Raw genomic sequence first — 7,539 nt, 5'->3', positions numbered from 1 at the left:
AAGCAAACATGTTGTCTAACTAAAGCACTGATTTCTTAACAAGAAGATCTTGATTGCACTAAGAGCCTCTTTATTCCTCAGTGTTTTACTCCTGACTGATAAGTACCCAGCTCTTTTAGAATCAACTTACCTTTTCTTTGTACAAAAATTCAGCTTCTATCATGTCTCCCTTCTTATGCTGACTGTGATGCTATGCAAACTATTCTGCTCTTGGAACAAGGGGCTGATGATAAAATCAACATGTACGGAGCAGTAGCACTGAAAATCTGGAAAAAGGCACTTATGCTTTCATTAGAAAATATATGAATTCCACCGTTACTGTCTTTTCTGCTATGAAAAATCTGATGATTGCTAGGGAGGGGCCAAATACAAGAGTAAGATTCTCTTATCCCTCCCCAAGCAAACAATAAGTATCTCCTGAATCGTGGCAACTAATGTGTATATTGAGGGCAGGTGGAATTTCAGTGTACCATGTTTTTCAAGGTTAGAGTTTGTGCGGAGGGAAAAAAGGAAAATTTTGAAATTTGTTTTCATTCAAAATTGGAACAAAAAGTTATTTGTATGATCATAATGCCTACTCATGGTACAGGACACCAGTGAGATAAGGGTTGTACAAACACAGAACAAAAGCGACAGCACCTGCCCCAAGCAGCTTAAATAGAAATTTCAACATTTCTCGCAGAACAGAAATTCAGAATAAATTTGATTTGGAAACTTTGAGTTGTTTTGTTTTGAAAATGTAAAATAACTATGATATAAATTATATAGGAAACACTTTGACATTATTGAAATTAAATCAGTAAGTTGAAATGATTCATTTTCACTCTTTCCAATTGAAAATGTCATAGAAATTGACATGTTTCTGCAAAACATTTTGATATTGACAAAGCTGCATTTTCCCACCAAAAACTTTGTTAAACTTTTCAACTGGCTTTATTCAAGTTAAATCCAAGTGATTCCAATTTAGAGCCCTGATTGGGTTGAGCAGGTATTGGTGTGTGCCTCATCTACATGCCACCCGCCCTCACTGCTGCTATCATAGAAAGGAAGAAGAATTTACAAAGGTTGGGAAAGTAAGAACATGATGTTACTATTCCCCCACACCCCTTCCCCCCATCCCAGTTCTGTTGTTCTTTTAGAGCAAAGTTTGCAGCTTCCATACACACTGCTTTCCTGAAGCAAATGAGATGACCAATGAATAATTCGTTACTGTTTTGTCATCTGGTTAGCTGGATTTTCTCAGAAGCCTGTTCTTTGGGTCTCTCTAATTTCCCCTTCTGAACTCCACGCTTAGTCACTTTGAACCTTACTAATATATGACCTATACCTCTCTGAGCCAACCCTATATCTTTTCCAATTTTCCCCTACCTCTTACCAGGTGTCCCCATTGTCTTGGAAATCTTTTGCGTTTCCTTTTCCCTTGGCCCTCCACTAAGTTATTTTCCCTTAAGTGTTTTCTGATCTTTTCCACAGCATTCTCCAGTCTCATATGAGTCCTCTTTTCATCCATTGTTATCTCCTAAAATGTCACCGAGACGCCATCTGCTCCAAGCCTCACTGATTTCTCTGAGCAATTCTAGGTCTAAAATCACTCTCACAGACCTCCCCTGCAGACTCTTTCTAACAAGTCATAAAAATGATACAAGAGTGTTGAATCTGACAAGCTTATCTTTTTAATACAAATGCATCATACAGATACAATGATTTAAATTCACCACTTTAAGGTAACTTTCTGCATTGGCTATTTAGGGCCTGATTCAGAAAAGCACTTAAGCATATGACTAATCACATCTATTTTTTTGTGTTCTATTTAGTAAAATACTTAATTACATTAATTAAATCTCATTGAAGTTAGCCAGGCTTAAGTTCCTGCTTAAAGTAAAACGTACTTTAAGCCTGAATCAAGGCTTAAGCACACAGGACCTGTGAATTTATTGTATAGATTATAGTTTAACAGTGTTTCACATTGTTCTCTTCACCCTTCCAAATATAGCAGGCACATAGGCTGTAATGTATCTTTAAAACCACCTTTCATTTTTTTGGATCATGTGCATGTGAAAGTAAATATAATATTAGGTATGGGAAACTGCTTTCACTGATTACATTAATCATTCTCCACTATGTACTTTGCCATGTCGTTCTGTTGGTACTTATAATTCCATGTTACTCAGATAGCTGACACCATGGCACCTGTATGTACTTGTGCAATAAATATCCGGGGTTTTGCTGGTTCCTTCTCTGAGGAATGTGGGATTATGAATCCCAGAAACTGTAGACTGGAAAATTGTTAGTGGGCGTCTGAACTTCAAGTGTTCTTCTATGTTTTGAAGGACAATACAATGCTACACAGTGATGGTAGGGACTTATTTTAATTGTAGAACCAGCTAAATGCCAACCTCTTAGATTCACACACCTTAAATGCAAAGCACGATCTGTTTTAATCCCCCCATTAACAGTAAACTTATAGCTTATTTTAAGGCAAAATATGCAGACGATCAGGAGCCAGTTACCTTTAAATGCTGTTGTCAGCATTAATAAATCTATAATCAAAAAGTCCAACAATATCAAACAACAGAGGTCTGTTCAAATTGTTACACCACCAACTAGTCCAGACTGAGGTTTTTCAAATGCCGCAAGAAACTCTAGAAACCCTCTGGAGTAAGTATACCAAGCACATTAGAGGACTGATCCTTGGTCTAGAGAAGCACTTCTTGGTTTGATTAGTAGATTTGCTATGATTGTTCAGATTACTATTCTCTCTATTGTTATGGTTGAATGTCCCCGAACCCATTTTACAACAGTTTTAGTATCAGTGCTTATTTTGACAAATCTTCTCACCCCAAGCAGGGCTCTATTAACATAACATACATAAGTCTAAATTTTCCAAGTCTGTGCTCCCTTCTGTATGCACTAAATTACACACATGCATACATACAACTGCCCCTTGTTGATTTAGACACCTGTGCACCCACTAACACCTGCACGCACACTTTAAATAGTATAATCATTGCATGTATGTATATATTTAAAAACATGCACCAGCAAAATTGATTGGCCTTTGTGACCTTCACAGGTGCTAGTATGAACATGTGTACAAATATTAGACTATTTAAAGTGAGCATTCAAGTATTTTGCATCTGCAATGTACAGGTGCAGGTATGTGAGTATTTCTTTACTACCAAAAATAGTTGCCAGCCGTAAACCTTTGCTAACTGAGGAATGTTACTGCTGTATTCATAGTATTCTCTAGGCATTTCCTATAAAAGTACTGCAAGTACCATGCTGGTGTTATTTAGTTATTAAAAGCAAAGGACAGAAGATTGAGAGATGACCTCTCTACTTGGAATTGTACTGGCGTCTTTCAATTTACTACAGCACCTAGCACAATGGAGCCTTGACTCTTGTAGACTTCCAGGAATTACTGCAATGTAAATGCCTGATAGCAGAATTTGTTGGACCCGTATCAGTCTATGCTTCTGTCAATACAGAGCTCTGAAACCAGTATGTAAGGGGCTTGCGTGAACCTTAAGATATCGGCTGTTTCTGGGTCAAATTCTCTCTTTTTAAATTTGTTCTTTTAGGATAAGCACAAAAGAGAAAGATGGGGAGGACGGGGGACGACAATGTCTGTCATTTTTTTAGTGAACCCATCTGGTGGAGGTGAAGAGTAGCACTGATAGAAGTCAGAGAGAACCTGTCCCCACTAAGTGAAGGCAGATAGAATGAAGAGTCTCTGGGCCAAGAGTGGAAGAGACTAGTAGATACTTATTGGTCTTTCTTTTTGAGGAAAATAACCTTGGCTAAGATGTGATACTAAGGGTATAATGGGCATTTCTTGGAAACCTAGCCTGTTTGTTAAAGCACTGCTTTGGAGTGATTTTTGATCCTATCATTACTTGAAGTAGTCACAGCATAAGTTTTCCTCCATGGTCTCCCACCCCCTAGGAGTTTTCCAAAGTCCTATTACATGTTATTTATATGTTCTGGCTCTGGGGAAACCTTTGCCCAGGCACCCACTCCAGTATTCCTGGTACATAGTAGGTACATGGCTATACCTCCTTCCAGGTAGTTTGTCTTCAAATGCTATTTTTCTCACTCCCTGCCATAATAACGGCGCACACGAATGTCCAACTTTCTAAAGTGAAGCAATGCCACCTCATGCCATTAATTGCTAAGATGCACTTGATACCTTCATTTCAAATCTCCCCGTAACCCCTTGTTTATCCCTATATCTGTTGCTACAAATCCAGTTGCTACTATCTTTGACGCTGCTTCAAATTCCAGTGAGAAATACAGTTATATTCTCATCTGGCAACTTCAAAAAAAAAAATGTCCAAGGGAGACCCAAGCTTGTTCAGAATGATGCTCGGATGATGATTCATTCTTTCATAACCATGCAATTGGATTATTGTAATGTTCTGTTTTCAGCTTTTCAAAATGCCACTGCTCACATGCTTACTAGCACTATTAGAGATTTAAGCAATTTAAATCTTGTTCTCAGAGAACCACGGGCTTCCATGCAGAGAAAAAGCATCTAAAATTTGCTTTACGACATATTGAGCCTTTTTTGGCACAGTACCATCCAATTCTATTACCCCAAAACACTAAACACTTAACTAATATTAGCATTTTGTTGGCCATGTACTAATTCCAGATTTCTTTTTGTAAGAAAAATGAAGTGAATTTAATTGTTGGATTGGCTACCCTGGGTTTGTCTGTAGACGAAGTACGGGAGGAACAATGGCAGTGCACATTTGTCAGGGTACCCCAACAATTTGCCCTGCCAATGGAGTTATTCAGTTGCCATGTCCATTCATTTATAGCATCTTAACTTGAACTGCCAGTTATAATGGTGGTTTTAAGCTATAGAAACTGATCCACTGGGTTCTGGACTGAGATCACAGACTCATAACTACCATTTTTCTTTAACTGGGACTATTGAATTGACTTTTCCCTGCCTGAGGTTACACAGCAAGCCCCAGATCCACAACCGAAATACCTTTTGAGGATCTGGGCCCAGGTCTGTCCTAGAGCTGAGAATTGAACCCAGGTATCCTGCGTCTAAGTCCAGTGCCTTAATCACAAAGCCCTCTACCTCCCTGCTTGTTTCCTTCCTCCCTTTCTCTTTCTAATATCCCTCCCTTTTTGTTCTCCCCCACCTCAAACAGTTGGCAAACTCTCTAAGGCAACCAGAAATGGCAGAAAGCCATGTTCCCTTGCTCCTGACTATAGTGTTGGGAGCTCTTCATGCTGAGTTAATGGAATCAGGTCCACTCCTGAACAGCTTTTTGTTATTGATGCTCCACCTTATATATGCTGCATCTGAAGAAGTGAGGTTTTTACCCACGAAAGCTTATGCCCAAATAAATCTGTTAGTCTTTAAGGTGCCACCAGACTCCTTGTTGTTTTTGTAGATACAGACTAACACGGCTACCCCCTGATACTTGACACCTTATATATGTCAGCAGCAAAGTGGAAAGCATTGATCAGAGGAACAGTTTTAGAGGGCAGGGACCCTTCTAAACATGTTTATAGGGAAGTTAGGGTCCTTTGAGGCAAGTAGATCCTAGAAATCTCCCCTTCTATCCGTGAGAAACTTTGCGCAGAAGTCACTACAGTCCTTGCTTCCTCTCTGGCAAGCTCTAATTAGTGCTATTCATCCTATAATTTCACCAGCACCAAAACTCCCCAGGAACGTGTCAAATGCTTTAGTAGTAAAAAAAAAAAAAAAAAAAAAAGCATTTTGCAATGGGCGTATCAGAGGATCAATTAAAAAAAAAGGACTTGGATTTTTTTTTATAGTGTATGACATTATTTTCAGTAAATACCTGCTCTTTGAACAGGCATCTAAAAACCTGCAATTCGTTGACATAATCTCTTTAATAGGTTGCAGAGATTGCTTTTCTCCCCGATATTCCATTTGTAATGCATACCTTTTTTAGCATTAGTAATTCATTTTAAAGCTTTCAATTTGGTTTAAATGTATTTTGGATCAGGCCCTGAATTTCATTTTTCTTCTGCCTAAGTAGGGGATTTTTATGCAGAGGAAGGAAATCAATAATTTGTCACAATAAATCAGCTCCCATTTGTTTTCGGAGTGTCCATTCTATCACTGTGATTATCTGTTCCTTCCTTCTCTTGAGGGTATTTTAGGATAATGAAAATAGACAACCCATATACCTTTAATCTTTACTGTTTTACAAATTCTTTTATGCAGATTGTTTTAATCTCTACTCAATTATAACCATTCGTAAAATGGATTACCACAAGTCTACTGCTCTATTTATTTCAAAATTAATAACCACTTTGCACACACTCTCTATAACAACACAATTGTTACATCTCAAAGGAGTGTATTTTTCTCTGTTCCTCAGGGAATGTCTCCTCCTTTTTAAAATAGGATGGGGCAACTGAAGGAGTTTATCTTTCTGAGTGATATATTAATAAATACATTTGTGTAAACCTGCAGAAATACACAGTAACTATCATAGGATCCAGTCTTCTGTGTTATTTATTCCCATTAGAGTTTTGAAAATTGACTCTTTGCAGGCTTTTAATGCTTATTTTCTAAAGAACTCAGTTTCCACCCCCTTTTAAAGCTCTATCTTTTATATGAAGCCCTGCTAGTGCATTGTGTGTCCCCCCACCCTCCTCCTTGACTGCCTTATTTAAATGACAATATTCATTCTTATAAATGTTTTGCCCATAAATTGAGCTCGGAATATCTCGTTGCGTGCTTACAACACTCATAGGTTGCATGGGCTGTTGCTTTGTTTCTTTTCCTCTCCCTGTGCTGGAGGGTTTGAGAGTTTATTGGACAGAATATACATCCAGGTAGGTTACACACACACATAATGTGATGAAACCTGGGTCACAAGAATACTTCTCATGACCCGACATGTGTTTGCTTCCTCATGCAGCCACCAATAGAGGAAACCATCGAAGTCCTTACTACTTTAACTGCCAGTACATCATTCATTTCTTTAAAAGATCTGAATTGGTTTAGCTTCCTTTTACTCCACTGGCTCAGGAAAGAAGGTCTTGTTTGTGCATTCCCTGACACGGATTTATATTTCCCTCTGCACAGGGAAAAACGTGGTCGGCTCTTGCATTTTCTGTGCTGCTCAGCGTGCCCTCATCTCAGCTCGAGTTCAGACCTGGACCCCCTCACTGGACACATAACACAAGGTCCTTGTAAACATAAACAGTCGCGTTCTCACCATGGCAGTGGCGAGGGAAGCAAGCCTAGAGTCCCCCGGAGTGTCACCCACTGCCCTTTCCTGGCGGGTCCCGGCGCCTTCTTTAAAGACTTGATTAGTGCACTGTAGTCTGGTGGACACTGGGATCAGAGCACTGCTGGTCGGTTATGGGCTGGGGAAAGCCCGTGCAAGGAAGGCAGCCCCGGTCACGGTGTACTACTGATGTCAACATTTGGGACTGGAGCATGGGGCAAGGAGCATCTCCTGCCGCCTAGCTCAGCACTGGCCCCCAAGGGAAACAAGCCTTTCGCCCCCAGGGTAACACACCACAGGGGCAGCG

The sequence above is a fragment of the Terrapene carolina genome, unplaced genomic scaffold (assembly GCF_002925995.2).
Source record: "Terrapene carolina triunguis isolate 2854851 unplaced genomic scaffold, T_m_triunguis-2.0 Scaffold132, whole genome shotgun sequence".
NCBI classification, from domain to species: domain Eukaryota; kingdom Metazoa; phylum Chordata; order Testudines; family Emydidae; genus Terrapene; species Terrapene triunguis.
Note: the sequence above shows the minus strand (reverse complement) of the source record.